Raw genomic sequence first — 24,334 nt, 5'->3', positions numbered from 1 at the left:
TTATGCAAACACGAATCGATGTAAAAAAAATTTTTTTTTGTCACACTTCAATTCAATTCAAATCACATAAAAAGAGACACGAATGAGAGGTTAAAGAAAATAACTAAATAAAGCTGTATCAAACGGACTCAGATCAAACAGAAAATTTCCAAGCGAATGAATGTCTTTTTCCATGTTACAAATGACGTGTCCCCTCCTGTCCTTTTTTTTTAAAATTGAATGTCCGGACACGAGAAATCCATTCAATTCGTATTCATTGAAGTTAATGGACTACTTCTCTTCCTTTTAATTTACATATCTGTTGAAATTGATGAATTGGAAGATCCGTAGATGAATGCATTCAAAGAAAAATTTCTGTTCGTTGAATGTTCGTTTTGATGTATTGAGAATATTTTAAAAATATCTTTTATGTCTTTTATGATATTTAAAAAATAACAACTCTTTTGCATAGAAATTAAATAATCAGGGAATTTTAAAACAAAATGTAACTTTATTTTTCCGGCCGAATAATTTGTTCTTTAAATATTTACCTAAAAATACAGAATAATTTTTTTTTTTATCAAGGATATTTTTTTCTCGAAACATTGAGGTTTTAAATTCCTTCCAATTTTAATCAAGCTTTTTGATTTATTTTAAAAGAACAATTTTTCTTATCGTGATGAATGTAATTCGACCACTCTAATAAGAGTGGTAAACCTTCAAAAAAGTTTTAAATAAGGTATTATATTTTCCTTCCAGTTCATTTTATTTTAATTTTCATAACTGTAGTTCATGCGTTGTGTTTTTTAAATTATCTTGAATGGAAAAAAAAATGTAATTTTTGACATCATAAACGATATGTATATAATTCAGAGTTATTTAGTGTTTAATACCAATGATGTGTGTGTGTGTGTGTGTGTGCAGTCAAAAATTAAACTAGGATGAAGCGTACCAGTAAATTATTTTAGGTGTGTGTGTGTTCAGCTTCAAGAAACATAAAAAGTGCTATAATTTGATGGTTTTGTGACCTAGCGATGCTAACCCTGCAAACCGTTTTCTATTTCGGTTATTTTTCCAGTTTTTATGCATTTTTAAACTTTCTACGGACTTTTTGCCCACCCTGTACTTGCATACAAAGGTTTTTGAGAATGTATGACGATTTTTTACTTGCCCTTAGAATTTTTTTCCACCAAATTTAGACGTCATCTTCTGGAGCAAATATATTGATAAAAAATTTATTGTGATTAAGGAGAACTTGGAATGCCAGGAAAAAAAAGGAATTGTATAGGCTATAAGAGCTGGAAATTACAGAACGTGATATTTCAAAAAGTAAACGACATTTGTGAGTAATTTTAAAGTGATAAGTTTTTTCCTCAATTTCATTGAGAAATCTGAAAAAAAAATCACTCAATGATACTAGCTGATGTCATAAGTGCAGAGAAGAATATTATAGCCTTACGCACGCACTAAATCTATAATCTCTCGCTGAAGGTCCACACATATTCATCAAATCGGCACGTTTCAGCGATCCTGCTAATTTGGATGTCATCGATAGCTGGCGGTTGAAAATAATAGCCCATCTCACACATGGGAAAACTCCACCCTTTCTACTCTCGGAGAGATAAATTCTGTTCGGCGCTGATCTCTTGACACTCGCAAAAGTCTTGGCGATTGCCGTAACAGGTGCTGGTGACGGGATTGTCCTGGAATATCCCACGCACACCTTCACATACCCTCCTTCATAACTGGACGATAACTGAGCAAAGAATGAGAATTAAATCCTCTCTGATTGAGAGGCACTTAGTACCACACACGCACGAGATATTCATTACAGATGACGTGTGTAATTTACTTTATGTAAATTCATCTCAAAGTGATAATTAGTAATTACCCTAGGCTAAAAAAAAGTTATTATTATCACATAACCTAGTATTGACGTGGATGGTGTATCTAAAAGATCGTATTTAAACTGATGTGAAAAGTTGTGTTGAAATGCAATGACAGGTTGATATAGATAGGCTGGTATCTCTCTGAGCAGATGCACATTGATCAGATGCATTACTTATCATATATCAATACGATGCTTATCATATTAACACAAATGTAAATTTTTTAGATGCAATGACTGGTTTATCGGATTCAAACAGATTAACACAGCTCTGTTCAAATGCAATTACTGGTGTATTACATTTAAACATATTTTAAACAAATTTTGTTCAACTTCAATGCACCGTTTTGCGCATTTCAGCAGATGTAAACTGTCCAGATGCAAATCCAGTTCAGATGGAATGACAGGTTAATCACTTTCAAACAGATGCAACTCTATCAGTAGTTCTGCAATTGTTTCTTTGAGTAATTCTGCAATTATGTATTTGAGTAATTCAAAACATTATTATTGAATGTGGAAAGTGTTTTACAATTCTACAGGCACAGTTGCACAGATTTCAATGGTCAGTTCTCTTTAACAATTTTTTTTTTTTTTTTGAAATGTAATCGTTTTTCTCTATCTTAAATACATATTTCCTCAAAATACCGGCGTTCCACTTCAAAAACCTTCGAGGGTCACATTTTACCTGCGGCCATGGGTTAAAGACCCCTGCCTTATATCAAAGTATTACACAAAATATAAGTGTTTGACATCAATACAATATTCATTATGTAATAGATTTTTTAACTGAAATAATTTCACGCTTTTCTGATCAAATGAAAAATATTCTGCCATGTACACACATGACGACACGTCCTACGCGAAGCAAAATATTTATCCCAAATAATCACATATTCATTAACGGGAGATTCGTGTTATTTCGAAATCAATATTTAATATCCTCTTATACTTAATGAGATATTTTAATATTCTAAGCTTTTTCTATCCGAAACCGTGCGAATATGATTTTTCCTCGCAACGGAAAACTCAGAAATCTGCGATACCTTAAAAAAAAAAAGAGTTATTAAAATTCTTTTTCCTCCCTCTCACATGATTTGCTTTTCGAGTTTAATTTTGAGAAATTCTTCTTTGTACGGAAATTCCGTACTAAATGAAATTAAATATTAGAAATTTCATTATTAAGTGCCGAGAGCCTAAATTTTTCGGTGAGAGACTGATCAGGTACCATGCGGATTTCTTAGCATCTTGGTTCTGAAGCGTCCATTTTTTTTCCGATACACAATTTTTGAAATGCGTTCATTAATTATAGTAAGATATGCAATTATCACCATGTAGAGGTCCAATTTTTTGAATGATTCAAAGACAATGCGAATGAAACTAAAATTTAAGAAGACAAAAATATATTCATTAGGAAACAGTAATAATTATGATAATACAGTGTATTTAAGAATGACTGAAGTCATTTAGTCCTTCTTTTAAGCTACTATTACTACTACTACTTAACCGTACATGCACTTCCCAAACATTTCTTGTACTATTTTTCTATTGTGGACAGACCACTATTGAAGACCAGCATCTGACCATTTCGCCGATTTGGCGTAAAAAAGCTAACCAAGTCATTTTTAACTTGGCGTCTTGATAAGTGAGTAACTTCCACTATATGAGGCTTATTTATTTTTTGTCTTTTTTTTTTTACCTTTTTGCTACTGAAGAAGAAACCTTATATAGTTCCGAAACGCTTATAGCTGTCACTCTCACTATATTTTGGGTATATTGTTGTTTACTTGTGTTTGAGAAATCCATGGCATAACATTCCAATATAAACTGTTTAAATAACATTTAAACTTTTCAGGATTGGATCCAAACATTAGCAATGGTTTTTTTAAATAAATGTTCTTTGTAGAAGAACAAAATAGAGTGATTACATGGAAAACTAAATTTCATCTTAGGAAGGTGAGGTTGCTTACATTCAATAATTTTTATTCCATGTTTGTTTGTTATTTTCACTGCTGAGCTTACACCTATGTGGTGGATACGCCACTGGATACGGTACCTAAATAGTTCTGATCATATGCCTATCATAAACTTTTGAAACTACTTAATCATTTTTATAGACATCCCGTTTTAAAGATTCATTACTTTGCTACAACCGAACAGCATGGATTTAAAAAATTGCCTGTTTTATATAGCAAAAATAATCGGCAATGCCCTGGTTTTGCTCATATTGTGAAAGCATTGAAGAAGTGGCGGTTCATTGCAATTTTATAAGCCTAGCTGAAACACATTGTATGAAACTCCGTTAATCAAAGTAAACATTTTAAAAGTCATCGTTCAGGTCCACGAACCATTACTGCAGCTCAATTTTTCGACCATTTCGGACAGTTTCCGAGCTCTGACGAACTTTTAAAGTAGCCTATCGAAGAAATCGGGTTATGTTTTGGATTTATATGAAAAATTTAGCTGTATGAGATCGATTGAAAATTATATATTTATAATAAAGAACATACACACAGACACAAATGTACATAAAATCAATTTTATATTTATATGTACGTATCTATTATATTTTGTATGCCGGAGGTAATAGACAGTTTATCACAAAAGGGAAATTTCACAGCAGAGCAGTTTAAAACTTTTTTAGTATGTCTTTGTGTGTAGAGTTCGCTTGTTTTATAAGGTGAATATATATATGTATCTCTATTATTTCTTGAAATAAAACTTGATGTCCTATACCTATGCGTAGTGTATCCAAAGTACTGCCAATAGTGTTATACCAATATTGACGAAAATGGACATAGTGCCCTTCACCTCTGGCATAAAAATAAGTAGATGTGCTGATGAATGGAATTAAATATCAATAAAGGTCGAAAACTTAAAATGAAGTTATGAATGAAGGATAATCTTTTCAGTGTCTACAAAGAAGAAAAATTAAGTAAGAAGAAGTTTCAAACATTTTTCACGCAAAACTTTGAGCATCTTTTTGAATATAAAATCAATTTTTTTAGGCAAAAGAGGGGAGTGCATTACATTATAAAAAACGATCTTTGAAAGTAAGAAGAAAAAACAGGGTGTACGTACATCCCTTCGCTAATAATGGTGTCGAGACACCATTTCCTCCCGTACCACTAGCGATAATGCATATTTTTCCCATCCAACCGTTAATGAAAGCGTCTCGAAGATGGAAGGGGTCGGCAACGAGTACAAAGCATACTCGCATACAAAACACGAAGGGATCTGGAGTGGCAGGGCAGAAACAGTAGGCAGAGATGTAGCAGATCGTATAGATTAAGAGCGAGGGGAAAAGACAATCTTCTCCAGAAAGACAATCCACCAGAAACGTATAACGCCTTTGAGAACTCGCAGATGCACGAGCATTCCTCCGTGATGCTTCCAAAGTCTCATTTTGCCTGAAGCCATTGCCGGTGTCTTGTAGCCCCACTCATTTCTTCCATTTCCTCGAATGATATACACATATACACCCCATCTTGTCAGTTATTTCCCAAGTTCCACTTTGTTCGAGTTTATTCAATTAGCAAAAGTAAATAGAAGTATTTCGTTTAATTGGTTCTTTACATGCTCAGCTTTTAAAAGTCTCAGTTTTGAATGGAGTAGAAAACTCTCACTCACTCATTCACTCGGTTCTAAGTTTCCAATTATAGGAAACAGGAGAAGAGAATTACACAGTCCATGGGCAATCTCGGCTCCTACAGCTATTGATGAAGTAGTTGAAAGTCATTTCGCGACACTTCATTATCGTTCATAATGATGTACTCCAATTATTAAATTTGCTACTGGGTGAAAAGTTTCACATGCATCGTTTGTGTTGAATGGATTTTAATGACAGTATTTATTTCAACATCTTCCAGTCGGAAAGTTTGAAAACTTTTAGCTTTGTACGATGGGTTGATAAAAACTATTCGTTCTAATTGGGTTTATATCATTAAAAAAAATATCTTCAGAAATTTATAAGCATTTAACGAAAGTTATAAATATTTTCAATAGTCACTGTGGAAAAAAAGAAACGAAAATTTTGGTTTCAAAAAATATTTAAGTGGTATGAAAATATTTTTGGGCAACAGCTTGATCATTAAAGCAATGGAAAATTCAATGTGTGATGAAATTTATGTGAATCTCGCTCATTACTAGTATCCATATTTTATAATCACACAAATTCAAACTTCTCCATTCACTGAAAAACTTATAATTACGTTACTCATGTAGCTGTAAAATATAGAGATGTCTCAAATGATACTAGTGCCTACTTATCGTCGGATATGATAAAAGATAGCAAATACAGATCTTAAGGAAGCGTAGGTACAACAGAAATGGTGAAAACATGACCACAGGAAAAGATTGTTACCGCAAGGAGTTCGACACAGAAGGGTTATCGCATAACCACTCGATGAGTATTAAAAAAGGGGTCAAACACTGCCGTTCGGAAACGACAATTAATCTTAGGTCCAGGTCTAATTAACTCTCGAGTGAAAAAAAATGATAAAAAAAAAAAAATTCAACAAAAATGGTCAAAAGATCACATTGTTTTTAAATATTATGTTACGGGAAAATCGTTACTAGTATACTCATATTTGAGAATTTTTTTTTAATATAAGTATTTACCCCTTTAATGACAAGAATACGATCTTAAATACGATAAATATGTTGGGGTAAATCGAGAAGCCATCCATTCTTGGAATAAGACAACCGCAAATATTGTTTATGCATAGTTTGTTACATATTATCATTTATACATATTTTTTAGTTTTTATGATTGCAGTTTTAATTGGGTTGCTGTATTTTAGAAATATATGGCATCCATATTTGTTATGGACATCTTTACTCGGCCACCTCGTTGGGCATTTTGCCTGTTGTGGCTTTGTATTTGTATAAGAATTTTCTGACAGAACTAAACGATTTCGTTATAAGAGGATTCGACTATATTGTATGTATTCAGGGTGATTCAGAAAAGATTACAAAAACTTCAAGATTTCTTATTCCTTTATTTCTGTTGAAATTTATCGAGTGAAAAAGAACACCATGCATGCAAATGTAACCTGGGGAAGAAAAAGAAACCGTATATAAATCTGCGTCACAATGCATAAAAGGCGCGGACTCAGTATTACTAAAGCGGTATTACGGAGCGGCCGTTTCAAAACGCTCTAGCGCGTTTGCGTTTCATGTAAGACTATGCATTCTTCAATGACAATTGTTTGTATTAGTGTGTACTACCACCTCTTAAAGTTTTTACCCATCTTTTTGGATCATCCTGTATACAAATACAAACACAAAGGCCCCAACAGGCAAATTACCCAACGAGATGCCTGAAAAAATATGACCATAAAAGATACGGATGCGAAATATAACTAAACTACAGCAAAACAAAATAAGAGCTTGTATCACGGAAAAAAATAAATAAATAAAAATATGTAATATACTGCCCATCAGAAAGGTTCTATGTAAGGATAGCTTCTCGATTTATCACAATATGTCTATCGTAACTTGCCAATAGTGTTGGAATTCACCACACAATTCCAAAATGAATTTAGTGAGTTTGATAAATATGTAAAAACTACATACAAATATCATTTAAATTTACCCATTTATAAGTTTCAATCCTACGTAATGTGCACTCCGCACGGCTTTTGTCGTCATAAAAACGAAATTGAATTAAAATAAAACTGAAGAGTTGAAAATAAAAACATAGCATTTCATATAATTTTTTAGTACTGTTCTTCACATTAATCAACATTTTAAAGAATGATCGACATTACGATTGGATTCATCATCCTAATTTTAGCAAGTTCTGGTAAATTCGAATGATTTCATTAGCTATTCATCATACATATTCATTCATATGAGCTAGTACTGAAACATAATCACCGGCAAATGTGATGAATTCTCACTTCAAATTAACTTCTCAAAATTTTCGTGTTTATGCATAAAAACCGGATTTATCCCACGTATATGGTATATAACTCTTAAGTTTGTAAACTACAGTGGCCGCGGTTTCCTTTGCAATGTTAGAATGCCTACAGGAAAGCAAATCAGTAAAGAAAACCGACATGTATTCAAAAGCTATTTTGAGTCAAAAAAGGAAATATCTAACACGAAAAGTTAGTAATTTAATTTAGCAAAAGTTATCAGCAAATTTGGTTAAAGGGGGATGAACAGGATGTAGGGGTGCACTGCAGTTAAAATTTGACAACTACAAAATTACGAAAAATATATCAAAATCAAGGGGAAATCTTTGTACATCATATGAGGAAAACATATATTATGATAAATTTCGGTGATCTCGTAACGCTATATGGGAGAGGCTGTTTTAATCACGCCATGTATAATATTCTGTGGAAGAAAATTTCCTTTCTGTTGCAGAATTGACGGGGAGTAGTTATATTCATTTCTAAAAAATATTGTATGCCTTACACTAATTCTGAGACGGATTTTACATTAACAAATATATTTAGGACTTAAGTTATGGGCACGTTGGGAATCAAGTTTTATGGGTTAGTTACTCAGAGAAAATGTAGAGAAAAATTAAGACATATTGATGTTCAATGAAAATAAAATGATTATAAAAGTGCATGGACTGGAAAATTAGATTTTCAAAATAATTGTCTTGTCTGTTTTCACACTGATCATTTCCTATACTAGGGAAAGAAACTAAAACATAATTAGATAATTGATTTAAACAACCTTTGTGATTAAGATAATGTAATTTTATTTTATGTGTGGTAGAGTGTAGGAAAAACAATGCAAAAAATACGATTTTGATAACGTAAAATCCAGATGTAATAAATAAATAAAAACGTTCATAAAAAAAAAACCAGTTTTGAAGAAAGTAATAAACTTCCAAAAATACGGTATAAGTACTTATCTTAATAATGCAATCAGTAAAGAAAACTAATAAAATAATAATGAGGAATGCTTTGATCTTGTTACGAAAGTAATGAAATTACTTATCTGAATTGATAAGTATAAAATTCAAAATTAAAAAAAATATAAATTTAAATAGTTCACAAAAACATTTTATAATTTTTGAAAAAATTATTTCAATCAATTTCTTCAATAAAAACTCTCGAGAGGCCGTAAACGTGAGCCTCAAAGTAACTTTTGATATTTGTGAGATGTTTTTACATTTTATAATGCATAGAACATAGTAAAAATTAAGAAAGAAACTAGAGAGGAAAAAGAATAATCTTTATCATAATAGAATATTCATAAGTTACCCTTTATCAATAGCTTCATATAACATGATACGACCATCTTCACGAGGAAAAGGAAATCATGACCCCTATATAGAGTAGACTTTTCAGAAATTGTTTTGAAAAAAATATCCCATTTTTTGACGCAAGTTATAAACGAAAATTTTCCTATAAATTTGCCAATTTCTTGTCCTGAACTGAAAAAAAAGAAATGAATTATAATGTATGCAAGGAAATTATGAATTATAATGTATGCAAGGAAATTATGAATTATAATGTATGCAAGGAAATTATGAATTATAATGTATGCAAGGAAATTATGAATTATAATGTATGCAAGGATATTATGAATTATAATGTATGCAAGGATATTATGAATTCAAATTATTAATTATAATGTATGCAAGGAAATTATGAATTATAACGTATGCAAGGATATTATGAATTCAAATTATTAATTATAATGTATGCAAGGAAATTATTAATTATAATGTATGCAAGGAAATTATTAATTCAAATTATGAATTATAATGTATGCAAGGATATTATGAATTCAAATTATGAATTTTAATGTATGCAAGGATATTATGAATTCAAATTATGAATTTTAATGTATGCAAGTAAATTACGAAGTATAATTATGTATATACATGAAAAAACATTTCGAAATTTTCTTATATTGCAATTTTGAGCTTGTCCGTAAGATTAAAAAAGAACAACTGCACCTAAATTTCTAAAATAAAGTACGGATATTTACACACAGCAAATGAATCTCAAATACGGATATCATTTGTTAGAATTCCATGAATTTTAAAAGTATGAAAATAGATATAAATAGTATAAAAAAAAAGAAGATAAATCTCAAAATTCTGAACTCACTATATTTCTTTCAAATATTTCCCATTAGTAAATTGCTAAATCAGAAGTTCATTTTACAAACAAATGCGGAACAAAGATTTCTACAAAAATGTTACAATTTTTAGTGTGGTAGTTTTTTTTTAATCTTACGGATAGGCTACAAGAACGTTAGAAATTGGATCTGAGGAAAAACATGTTCAAAATTTGTTTCTTTCTAACTTTTACACTGTCATTCATTATTCCTTTCTTTTACTTTGAAAGAAACAACTAACCGATCGAAGAATAATTTTGACACAACTTTTTGCGTTTGATTTATAATTAAGGTATTCGACTTCGTTCCAGTGAAATTGTCTGTAAAATATCACTGAAGTGAGTTTTAATATCATTTTTTGATAGAAAACGTCCCAAAATGATGAAAACTATAATAAAAACTTTGAACTACCTATGTCACTTTCTATGAAAAAGTAATTTTTATGTCAAATTTTAAGCAAAATAAATGTAGTATTCGAATTGCGATTGCAAAAAATTCTATGAGTGTAATGTTTTGTTATTTTTACAGTATGTTAAGTTAGTACTGTTTCAGGTCATGATCCAAAATTTAAAGGATTGTATGGTATGCTCACATTGAAGTTTCATTCTTCATATTGCTCATAAAACACTGTAATTTGACAAATAAAATTGGTAGACCTTAGATTTTGGTTCATATGTTACCTTAACAATGTATAGCAGAGAATATCGTATTAAAATTTCAAATGATGCAATAAATATATTTTTCAAAATCATTTTTGAATTTCAAGTAAAACTTAAAAAAAAAATAACATTCTTCGTATAAAACGCATTTTAAGATTTCATTCGCCGATTACTTGTATGTAAAATCACAACACTAAAGTGGACGTGATCTGTTGTAAATATATCGCTGGCCAATCAAGTGATCTGAAACAATGCCTCAATTATCGCTCCACACGCACACACACAAGTTACATTATTACACGTCACTTGAGTTATTTGTAAATGTGTCGTGCCGCAGGTTACTTAATTTGTTTGGGAATGTGCCGTGAATCACTGAAGTGAATTAAGAACGTGTCGCAGGTACCTTAAACGATATTTAAATGTAGCGTAGTCACTTAAGCGGTCTGGAATTGTGCTACAGATCACTTAAGTGAAACGTAAATGTGCCGCAGAGTCACTTGAGTAGTCTGGGAATGTGCTGTTTAGGTCACTTTTGCAAAATTAAGTTTGAGATCAAGGGCCACATTTGGCCCGTGGACACATATGTCTTGAATCAAATATTTTTTTTAATCATTTTTGAAAAATCAACATTTTTAAATGTCATATGTCGTCACACTCGTCAAATTATTAGCATATAGCTGTCTAGTTACGTTGTATGAGAAATAGTCTAATCAAACTTTGGACCAAATGCATAAATATTTGAATCTAAGTGTGTGTGCGTGTATAATGAAAGTATTGGAAGATTCATACTTGGGAAGAAAACGGGAAAAGAGAGTATTATTGTGTAGTTTGGTGGGATGAATGCGATACTGCGCACTGTGCTCCTCCTCTTACCGCCTCCTGCCGGCCTTTTTGGTCTTTCAGTGATCCTTAATCGTCTCAGACCGAACGCATTCTTGTTGTTGTTCTTGCGCTTCAGTCGAGCTCTTGCCATCATCGGTTTCGGGTGAACGAATCGCACTCGTGCACCGTCACTCAAGTCCAGACATTTTTCCCGTGCCGTTTGTTATTCACGAAACTCTACTGAATATAAACTGTTTCGTACAAAATATACGAGTGTCATTCCAAATAGCGGTGAAATACAGAAGCGAAACTCACTCGTGTGTGTTGTAAGTATGTTTTATTGTGAGTTTAATTATGTAATTTTTGGAATCCCGTTTTTTCTCTAAAAAACATTTTCAGTAAATTCTGATAGTTAAAATTATCAATTCAAGTAACGGAGAATTTTTTTATATTTTTATAGAGATGTATAGAAAGATTTTTTGAAATATATGAAAATTTTTTTAGAGAAAAGTTTAAAAATTATTTAAATATGCAATGTTCATATCATTTATGTGTAGGGAGATTTCTTTTAATATTCATAACATAACTTTGATATACGTATATGTTTTTTATTGCTCTTAATTTTTTGAAAATATTAGTGATACTTTTGAATGAATTCATCCAGTGTTCAAATATATTCTCTAATTAGATAAATATTCAAATAATATAAGATTTTTTTTTCAGTGCACTATATTAAAAAAACTTATTTTAAATTTGGTGTTAAATTCAATTTTTATAGGCTTTACAAATAAGCTATTTTTAAAGCCTTTATAGCCATTATATAATGTTGCACAGCTATATTTTTAAAAATTAAGGTACAGTATTTTCAATGTAAAGGTTTCCAGGAAAATTAGATTTTTTTTTATAGATAATTCGCATGTTAGTTAGTATTTCTATATTGCAGTGATGTTTTTAATTAGTATATCATTTTTTAATTGACTTCCATGTTCCACTGATGCAAATTAACCGAGAGTCTATTAACCGAATTTGTTTTATAAAAAAAAAACATTTCGGAGAGCATACCTTTTCGTTTTCCTATACAATGAAATTATTTCTTCATACGAATTTGTTATACACAATTATAACGAATTCTTGACAGAAACTAGTGTAGAGAGAAGAGTTTTCCTGTTTTTCTTTTTTTGTTTTAGCAGAGCCCTTGATGGTTACGAGATTGTCTTACAGGAAACAAACAAACATGAAATATTTCTTTGTACATATATTTTAGGGCAACAGCAACGAGAAATATTCTACAGCTATGAATACAGGAGAAAACCACGAAATTATTCACGTTCCAGGATACACCAGTCACAGTTCTATAAACCAGCGACTGAGTTATATTCAAACACCCTCATTATTAATTGAGGTTAAAAATTAACTCCTGGGATTATTATTTGGCTACGCCATTTTAATTTTTTCCAAAACTTCATAAATATCAAGGTCAGGTGCCTTGCGGTCCTCAGTCGATTCATAATGGCTGCAGACATCCAGATTAAGTAACCATTGAAAAAAATATACGTTGATGAAGTTTATTATGTCCAACATGTAACATTAACAAGTCCAACATGTAGATTCAATTAGCACTCTATAGTCCGGTAAATATTAGAATATACGTGGCAAAAACATGATTAAAAAAAATAAACCCATTAAACAAATTTATTTTCTATATATATATTTTTTGGAATTTTAGAAAGTATTTTTTAAAATTGTTTTAGCACAAAATACGGCTACGCAAATACAATAAATACCCTTTTAATTTATAAGAGTTCATTCCCTGCCGGTGTCATTTTTCGAGAGCTGCTGAAATTTTACGTATTCAGAGATTTATAAAATCACACCAAATCGAGGAAATTGGAAATAAAATTCAAGATTACGACTATTCAACTGCGCTAAGCAAGACATTTACAGTTTACAGATAACAGTAAAATACAAGTCAACTGCATATTTCCATAAATTTACCAATTCAGTTAATTAAAAATTAATTAAATTACTGGTGATATACTAAATCACCAAAATTATAAAAATTGTGGTGATACACTTCGTGTATTTTGTTCCAATTAAAAATATTCGTGCAGCACGAATTTTCATGTTATTTTTTTGCAATTATAATTTTTTAATGTGATTTTTATTTTGAATTTTTTAAATATGTTTCTATGGCGGGGGGTGGGTATGAATCGTAGACAGTAAAAAAGAGTTCTTATAAGAGATTAGGGAAAGGAAATTTCCTGTAAATTAAATTAGATCGGATTTTATTAATTATATTTAAGTGCCGTCGACCTATTACCATAGGCAAAAAATAACAAGAAATTACATTTGCATCTATAAATACAAAAATACCATCGGAGAAAATTAAATACACATAACAATCCGCTAGATAAAGGGAAAAAAATTACACTATAATCTTCATAAATTTCCAGCAAAAGGTCGATCAGAAACATGGGTATCCAGTAGGCGCATAAGCCACTGTGGTAGTCGAGTGGTCATAGCGACGGACTCCCTACCGGTGCCGCATTGGTGGTTGGCTGAAGTTAGTTTTCTGTGGTTCTCAACTTCGAGGTGCGAATGCGAGCCGATCTCCCGGTTAAAAAATCTCGCCACATAGAGCGCACAGGCCTACGAGCAGTACAAATATTCAATCATTACACTTCACTTTTGAAAAATAGATGGAAGCACTGAAAAATTAGGCAACTCTAGATACGCAATCAGGCTGTTAGGTACACACACACACACTTCCGGCACAACTCACTAGATAGTAAAAACTAGATTAAGTTTTGTTGACATCAGTTTGAATTCAATATTAGCAAACTGCTTTAAGTAAACTGGGAAGAGATCTGGAAATAAACAGGTGATCATTATAATTAATAAGAAATGCGCGCAGCACCAGCTTTCACGTGTTGTTTTTTGTGTTTTTTTGCAAAATATATTTTTTTAATATGTTTTTATTTTCAATTTTTTAATACGTTTCTATGGGGTGAAACATAGAGGGTACAAAAAGTACTTAAAAAGATTAGGGGGAAAGAAAATTTCCTGAATTTGTAATGTTATTTAACAAACTTTTCTCGAATCAATGTTTAATTTATAAAATCACACCGAATCGAGGAAATTATAATTAAAATTCAAGATAACGACTATTCAACAGCACTAAGCAAGATATTTACAGTTTACGGATAACAGTAAAATAAAAGTCAACTGCATATTTACATAAATTATTTTATTATTTCCTACAAACAAGGCATGGAAAAAATTCGGATTCACATTTATTGAAAATTTAGTAGAATTTGCATATTATATGGAACTATTTATTAAATTATTCACTATTCAAATGGGTTTTGTACATCATTGGTGAAATAACGCGCAATAACGGAAAACTATCAGAAATAAAATAGTACCCTTTATATGAAATTTCTGCGGAAATGACAAAACGGGAAAAAATAGTGCCTTTTGAAGGAATGAAACGGCATCAGACCGCACAAATTTATGAAATAATCATCGTCGTATGTCGCTGGTGAATTTTATGAATCATAAACGATAATTAGTTTCATAAGTTATTCAGAGACATGTCATCCTTAATTAACCGACACACGCATTTTGACGTCTCCTCCGATACAAAATAGTCGATCCCTGAAGTACATCCCGGAATTTCTTTCATTAATTAGGTTAAACTCGGTTTTGCTCGGTTTGATTATGAGAAATTATCAAAGTCAATTGGCACTTGCCACGAGCAGTTCACAACGCAAGGTATATATAAGTAATTCGATTAATTACCTACATTTTTTCGAATACATTTTCTGAACAGCTTTTCGACGTTTGGTTTTGGTTCGCAAATGGATATTTAATTTATCTACTAGAAATTTTGCCGAAGTGAATTGATACAATTTAACTATTAAAATTTTTGATTTTAGGTCTAAATAACTAAGTCCGAAGAAAATATTTCTTTCTGTAAGATAATTTGGCTTTTACACATTGAATACTACATATAAAGAAACAGATACTTTTCGGACTTTATATGCCAGGGCAAACTCGGAAAGAAAGGTCATATGGTCTCCGAAGGGTCTAGCTGGTCCACAGTGGTGGTCGGCTGAAGTTCGTATTGTATGGTTCCCAACTTCCTGGCGCGAAGCCGATCTCCCATTTAAAAAGTCTCACTAAAAAGAGCAACAGACCTACACACAACGGTACAATTATTCAATCATTACACTTCAGTCATAGCTAGAAAAATTTATGGCAGGTGGCAGCACTACACATAACAATCATTACACAGTAACAGACTGAACGTTAGGTTCGCAACCGTACACACATATTAAAACATATACCAATTCGTTAGGAATTCCGCAAAGACATGTGGATGAGGTGCATGCATGGTTTAGTGGTAGTAGTAGTAGTGGTCTCTGCCGGGACTCGAACCCTGGACCTCTTGCATACTGGGCAAGCATGCTAGAGACACGACCGTGCATTCCTTATTTCACACTCTGTGGCGTGAAGGGGGGGGGGTCTCCAATGATGAAGATGGTAGCATGCTTTTCCGGGATACAAGAGGGCCAGGGTTCGAGTCCCGTTAGAGACCAGATGATTTTTCTTTCTGAGTTAACCTCGGCATGAAATTCGAAAAATATGTTTCCTTGTATTGGCTGGAAAAAAAAGGCTGCTATCACTGCATAGCAATTTTACTTTTTAATATTTCACTGATTGAGTTGGATTTTTAAATTAATTAATTGTGTAAGCATACATAACCCACCAGAAAACTATCCACGCAGAAGAGCTGAAATAAATCTGAGCTTCTGAAAAATAGTCTGGTGCAGTGTTCTTCGACCTTTTCCCAATCGCGGACCGGTAAATGATGTTGAAAAATTTCGTGAAAAACGGTGGAAATTAGAAAATAATAATATTCTGCTGACCGGTAAAAATAAATAGATAAGAGAAATACTTTACGGGGGGACTGGCAAAAAAAAATTACATAAAGAGCTGAAATAATTTGAGAACCGGCGAAAAATAAAGGATCGAGAGAAATGATTTGCGGACCAGCTGATGGCTAAGACAGAATTAAAAAACAACTATGCAGACTTCATTTTATTTATTGAATAAGGAATTACGTAGCGACTGCACGAATTTGGCGCAAGTTTCACGGACTTGCTGGTAATTCCCATGGACCGTGACCAGCGGTTGAAAAACATTGATCTGGTGAAATTTTATCTTCCAAATGTTGTGTCTTTATGTCTCGTCAGAGGCGTATGCGGGAGAGGGCATAGGGAGCCCTTAACCCCTACCCCTTAAGCCATCTGCTTCCATAGCTTAGATGGTAGAGCACTCGTCCGGCAAGCGAGAGACCGGGGTTCGAGTCCTCCCCGGGGGGGGCAGTGATGAATTAATTTTTTGCATCAGTCCGGGGCTGTGAGCGGTTCTATCTATCTATCTACCCCTTCAGCCAACCAAAAATTTGGAAAAACTTTATACTTCTGTACAAAAATTGAAATATCAAAACGTACTTTTTACTTGATATTTTAATTAATTTCTGTTAATTTTAATGCTTTTTGATGGGTAGTAATCCAAAAATACTCGTAGAAAAAAAATTTGAGCCGTCCCCCCACCCCGACCAAGCTTTTTGTGCTCCCTCTAAAGGTCGATCAGGCGTACGCCCCTGTCTGTTGTGAGAACCTTCAATTTTTGTCACTGTAGATGTCAAAGTGAAGCAGATGAAAGTTTGCATCTCAAAAGACCAGTGCTTCTCAACCCTTAATGCTGGAAGTACATTTTAGGGTGGTCGCCCAATGAAAGCGACTTGAATCGATAAACAAGTTGCGCGCAGTTGTCTGCATTCGAAAGACTGTTCTTCCATTGCACAGAATGTAGGAGAACGCCGTGCACTAGAGACGATCTTGAGCAACTGACATCCAGTGACAGCAGCAGATAAGCGGCAGATCCTGCCACTCTTAAATGTCTTGCCGTTTCTGCGCAGGTGCAGTACGATTGTTTACTTTAACACCACTCGTGCATTTCGCCCATCCTTTGGTCTCTTTTTTTTCCTCTCTTCCTTTCACGCCTAGAAGCTGAAAATTTTATAATTGAGGTTCATGGGTAAGTATTAATCGATGAAATATTATTATATTGATTTACAACACCAATGCCTTCTCCGAGTTTGTATCAGTCGTCTCATAAGGTATGTACTTAATAAATACAGATTTTCGTTATCCATTTCTCCAAAACGAAAGTTTTCCAACACTTCCTTAAGATTATTAACGAACACACTCGTCCGCACGCGGTACGATTTGAGAATCGTGTAAGTGGCACTTTCAGTAGACGCCCACGTTAGACGCTTCTAGTCGTCGTTGACTCAATGTCAGCTGTTGTAGCCCACGCTGCTTGTGGTGGATCCAATAGACGACCAATCTTAGAATTAGGCATTGAGCTTCAGCACCACATTTGAAGGGCCACCCCGTATTAGCTCCTATTTTATATACGTCAGGAAAAATATCAGTATCGAAAAAAACAGGCAGACAGACATTACCGCTGACCGCCCAGAGAGACCATCTTGGAATGGTTTGCGCTCTTTCCCGAACGGTTAGACGGTCTCGGAGAGCCTGATGATGCCGTTGGACTCGAAGAATAGAACTATCAAGGGAAAAAAAACGTGTTTCTCACTTGTAAGGAACAGGAATGAGCAAAATTCTTTAAATTAGAAAAAATGATCAAAATGAATTAAATTCTTTAATGACTTGTGGGATTCTCCATGATTTGGGTTGTCCTTAACCTGATTCCCGGTTGGTCCCCTCATTTAGATGCCACAGTGGATGCACAAAGCACCATAACTCACGCTTTGCATTCTTTATTCCTTCCGGTTTCCTCGCTATAACTGATCATTTTTCACGCGTACCCCTTCAATGACTCGTCAGTATGGGTTTTCAACCCATGGTATATGACCATGGTTCTACCGCCCAGATTTGAAAACATTCTCTACGATTGGTAGTATTTCTTTCATTACGAATTCAATTTCATTCAAATCAACTCCCACGGGCCAGAATTTCGGAAAGACATCCGAAGTATTCATGCATATACACTGCAAACATAATACACATTTCAGCTAATACTATGAACTTTAAGAGCTAAGATTATGCCTGTATATCAGATGTTCTTAGCGGCATAAATTCTGGTAAACAGTTTTGTCGGACACGGATAAAGTTTTCTATGAACTCGACTTCATTGTGGTGGTAGCAGTGAGAGAGACTGATTTACATCCGAATACAATGACAACATGGTAGAACAGAGTCTTTCAAGATTTATTTTGATACAAACTTCGGTGGACTTCCTTGTGTTCAGACGAATGCGATCTACTCTTCACTCGGAAGTAAATTGGTAAGTCTATGAGAATTCCCCGTGATATTCCTGTGTACTGATGCTCTATCTGAATTGATAAAACTTTGAATAGCTGTGCATGTGTGTGTTTGTGTCTCACTACAGAGTTAGTATTGAGTCGAGGCTGAATTACTATGCGAGAGGACGCCTATCACAAAAGAGACGAACGCCTTCCTAATCTGCGAGATCTCGTTAAAGGAATAGTTCTCAGAAATAAATGGTTCGAAGCGGCCGCTCACAGAGGAGCTGGCGAATTACTTGAGGAGATGCCACTGAAAAGCCCTTCAGAATATACACACAACGTGCGGAATATAACGTGCTTGATCAGGAAATAGCAAACTATGCTAATGAAAGAATACGTGGAATTCCATTTTAGGTTTTAGAGACGATGGGGGGTGGAAATACTTTCGGGAAAATACAATTCAAGAACATCGTCTTACGGTTTCGAGGAACAATATATTCCGCGAAAAAATTCTGACAGCTGTCATATATTCCCTAATTACAATACTAGGAACGAGAACATGTCGGGAATACCAACGCTGTGGAACGTGAAAAATCGCGCGCAATCTTCGGAAGAATATATATTTCTTTCTTAGCTATTTAAATATATTTAAACTTGCAGGTATTACTGATTCAAGGAAATTCCTAATCATCTCGAACCTAATGAGGAAAACTCGGAAAATTATTCATTTCCAAAACAGCGTAAATTTTGCTCATTTCAGGGGCTTAGTTGAAAATTCTTCCCTTCATCTATCTATCGCTCTGGTGTTAATATTCTACGAACCAAAGTATTGCTGCTTGATTACTTTCCAGCATATCCATAAAAAATAAAACAGTTGGAAAATACTTTTGACAAAAATACACAAGCTGTGCATTTTAATGTATATCGATTGGTGTTTTTCCATCAAGTATTTATTAAAAACATCGAAAAATATAAATAATAACAATAATATGCACATTTATGTTTTTACGCTTGAGGAAAAATTTCTCATTATTGTCAATTTATATTATAGAATTTTTTTTCGTTATTTATTTGAATACCTTAAAAAATGCACTCATATGCCTGTAGGTTATATAGTCAATCATAATAAAAATAGTCTGTTTCTCATTAAAACAAAGCCTTCCAGGTATTTTATTTCTCCGAAAAAGAAATTAAATTACAAAAAAATGTTCATTATAACGTTTGTTCTCTACGCGGCTGTAAATATATAGCTTTTTTCTAACATAGAATAGCATTGAAAATGATTTTTTCCCTTACTCAGAACAAAACATTATGATAAAACAAGTATGGAAAACAAAACATAATTGCGAATGGATTATATAGAAAATAAAAGATCGAAAAAGAAGAAATTAAAGAAATATTTGCAGTTAAAAAAGCAAGTCAGACAAACCATAAAATGAAAAAAATCTCATCTTATAATGATGTTTTTATTTTCTCTTTAGACGAACATCGCTTGTGAAGTTTTAAAATAGAGGTATTAAAGTAGCTACAAAAAAAAACACCATTCGATCTATTTTAAATTTTTATTACCCAAAACACGTATTCGTGAATTTAATAAAAATTAAAGAAAAAAATTTCCAGAGTTCATATATTCTCTTAATATTAGTAAGAATTATTTATTACTGCTTCATTCTTGTTAAAACGAGCATCTATAAATGATGTAGCAATAAATTAAGTTTTCAAATTCATGTTTCTTATTTTATACGTATAGTGTATTTAATAGTTAAAATTTTATATATAGTAGATTATTTTGAGTTTTCTCTTGAGCGAATTCCTTTTACTTCCAAATCGAAAAATTATAATTCACTTTTTCGATGTTCCATTGGATAATTATTTATTCTATCATTTAAAAAACAAAATTGCGTTCACATTTTACGTTGACATATGTTTGAATAATTAGCTTATTAATAGTGATTAACACTTTTATTTCTATGTGTTTATTATATGTTTTATATTATACAGGGGGGTGGACGAGAAGTTCTGGAGACATTTTGAAAATTAATAAAAAAATCAACCAAGTTTCATAAAGAAAAGTGCGGTTTGCACTAAAAGTACTTATAATGAATGGCCTAGTTTGCATTTTGTAAGATAAATAAAAAAAGTTCAAACTTCACTGACAAGTGGAGCAGTAAAACGAAAAAATCTCCACATAAAGTGCAACAAAAGCAGTGTATAAATAACGTTTATGACAATTAGCGTTGCATAAAACTACCACATTTCATCATGAGCACCAGCATCCTTTCACTAGTTAAGATGTAGTCGGAGGCCAAGCTATAAAGTGTGCTCATGTTGAAATTAGATCGTTTTTATGCAACGCAAATTGTCATAAACATCAATTGTACACCGTGCTGCAGGTATGTGTTATGTCTGGTTTTATAGCGTAACCTGTGAGTGATTTTTTTTTTTTGAAATCAAAGAAAGGTAAATACAATTTCCAGGCCACGATGAGTATTCTAGTGCAAACCACAGCTTTTTATTTTCTCTAAATACCAATGAAAGTAGACTAAGAAAGAGGTGGCCAATCGCTTCACGGAAAGGCTAATGCCTAGAAGTCACCAGCAAACATCAATTCTTGAAATTTTCTGGTGACTTCCAGACTTGAATTAACTTACCAAAATGTCAAATATTTAAGTGAGGTTATTTTTCGTGGATAACTTTATAACAGACTGGGAGCAGCATCACGGCTCATCAGGCAAAAACTCGAAATAGTCGCCAATTCCCGTATAAATCACGCTTTAACCTGATGAACCGAGGAGTAACCAGAGACTTCGCAATTTTTTTAGAACGTTTCTAAGATTGAGTGCGTGAGCTTTCTAAAGTACTAAGAAGCCCAATCTTTTCAAAAAAATATGAAGATTTTGAAAGAAATTCCTATTTGAGACGTCAAATGAAGTTCCCCGATTTCTTTAGCACATATAATGGAGTGAAATGGTTGAATAAGAAAAATCAGGGAATAATGGAAAAAATATCTGTTAAAAAAATAATTTCAACATTACAAGGATATTTAAGGGGAGATGGAAAAGTTTCTTTGAAGAAGGAGAGGAAGAAAAAAAAACCTATTTTTTTCGAGAACTACCACCATCATATTATTCTTTTTAAAGCGAATCACACATCGATTGACCTTTTATATCTTGTGGATGGAAATTGATAAATTCTTTTTATTTCTTTCTTTCTTATTATTCCTGGTCTTATCCATTAAACGTATAGAAAAATAATAGTAATAAGGAAAAGATATCGAGAGGAAGAAAGGGCAAAAGATCTTGTAAGAAAATTGCGGAACAACGAATGATCTTAAGAAAATCAATGCTTATTTCATTTCTCCTCTATTCTTCAATTCTACGAGACAAAAATTTCATGTGAAACTATTCCTTATTCGGAATAATTTGAAAATTTTCCTTTGTCAATTCGTTAAATTCTTTCGGGTTTTTTTTTAAGATTTAACATTTTCAATGCAAAATTTAAAGTAAAAAAAATTATTTTGAAATTTTTTCAATTGGTAAAATTTTCGTTATCGCGGCGATAAATATTAGAGATATTAATATATACTAGGTGTTCATGATTAAAGATCAGCTGCTTAAGCTCTCCACATCCCTAGAGCACTGAAAAATTAGAAAGCTAGAAAGTTTTGATAATGTCTTAATGAATGTGTGGGCAAGAAATTCTGAGCAAAATAAATAGATTCCTACTTACACCACTAGAGGTTGTTTTCTATAAAATTTTGTGCACATATTGCTCATGTGTAAGTAGCTTTTTCAGGCCACTTTCATGGCACATTAGAAACAAGAGGGAATTTCTGTAATCTGTCAATACACGTCTACACTCGTCAATTTCAAGTCGAGCATCATTCACCGTGCCTTTGAGATTATATTTCTTTTTTTTTTGTCCGATGAATGTACTTTGAATGGCAATGAATTTCAGGAAGTGCAATGATAAAAAAATTAACTGAAGTTTCCCGTTTCGAACCGTTGTTGCCGTAACTATTCATCAGAAAACCACGAAACTTCAAACATCCCTTAATGAAGAGATGAGAAAGGAATTTAGAGGAAAATGAATAGGATCCTACTTTCACCATTAGAGGTGTTTCTATGAAAACTTTAGTGTATGTGCCAATTTTTCGCAAACATGGGACGAGCCTCCTCAAGCTTTATTGCAAGGTACATTATATCTAAACATTTCCACATCAGAGAGAACCATTCTCATTTTACTTTTTCTCTAAACCAGCGTTTCTCAACGTTTCTGAATCTAAGAACCAGTAAAATATCTGAGACAATTCGACAGACCTCTTACTTTCTTCATTGGTAACGCGAGCATGTGTCCTGTATTTCACTGAACATTCATGTGCTCTTTGTCCATTCCGATTTCATACAATTGTCTCTTTATTTTTCAACGATGCTTATTCGAATTCGTAATCTTTATTTAAAATGACGAATGAAGATACCTTTTTCATGACATATAAGTTGTACTATGATAATTATGACTAAAAATATAAAAAAATACACAACTTTTTTTAGATCTTACACATGTTAACGTGTTCAACGTTTCATCTGTAAACTACTACATTTCAGTTCACTGCGAGTTCCCAGTATTCGTTCACTTTTACACTGATTCACAGTTTTCAGTGACTGCAGTAACAGTTGGTAACTTTGCCGACTTATGGCAGCAGTTTTGGAGATAATTCCCGTATTTTACCGCATTTCAGATCAGTTTCCGGTAAGGAAAGTGGTCTCCCAGTAAAGATGATTTTTTTTTCTTTCTCATGAAATACATTTTGCTTGTGGACGACCAGCACCATCGTTGTGGACCCATAGGTTGAGGAAACACTGCTCTAAAGGGTATGACGTTGACTCTAACCGAAAGTGCATTGCTGGTGAACTCGACTCAAACTCAACTCTTTTACGAACATGACGAACGTTTGCGAACATTTTTAGAACAGAGAAGCTTTAATTATGTACGTCATCCTGCAGTTTTAATGTAGTTTCTATGGAGCAGAAAACATATACAGGGGAATTTTTCCAATGAATCTTCATGGGTCATATAGTTTAGAATATATACATAAGGAAAATGCGATGAATTTTGCCGCTTGGCAGTCGAATAGTTAGGGAACTAGCTTCTGACTGTGCAGGTCCGGCACCATCTATAGCAGGAAACTTCCGCGCGAAGCTCGTGGCGTCACTGCTTCGAATAGAAGTTTTGTGCGTTTAACTTTTGGTTCATGTTTCTTTTAGAATTTCATAATATTAATGATTAAACATCCTATACATTGCCTTGTCGAGTGAAAAATATTTATTACATACATACTCGGCATTTTCATCATTTTATACATAAATAAGACTAAAATATATGATCTTACAATCTTTATTTTTTTAATGCATTATTATAATACATTAAAATAGCACTTCAAAGAATATGCACGTAATCATATACTAGACAACAAAAAATGTCCATTATCAAGTACGTTTTGGTACCATGATGCAATAATCAATCTTCAACCAGACCCGAAATTTCAAAAGA

General features: G+C 32.9%; 1 protein-coding gene across 1 annotated transcript in view; it reads left to right on the top strand.

The window, feature by feature from the left end:
* The first annotated feature begins 11,518 nt into the window (after nucleotides 1-11,518).
* Nucleotides 11,519-24,334, top strand: part of LOC149078890 (uncharacterized) — a 52,423-nt gene continuing 39,607 nt past the window's right edge. The window contains exon 1 of the mRNA XM_089241077.1: nucleotides 11,519-11,765. The gene's annotated coding sequence lies outside the window, so the exon portion shown is untranslated. The remainder of the gene's footprint in view (nucleotides 11,766-24,334) is intronic.

Source organism: Pholcus phalangioides, unplaced genomic scaffold (assembly GCF_987345545.1).
Source record: "Pholcus phalangioides strain wild (caught in Gottingen) unplaced genomic scaffold, Ppha-v1.0 ptg000013l_1, whole genome shotgun sequence".
Lineage (NCBI taxonomy): Eukaryota > Metazoa > Arthropoda > Arachnida > Araneae > Pholcidae > Pholcus > Pholcus phalangioides.
This window is presented reverse-complemented; position numbering and strand designations above follow the sequence as displayed.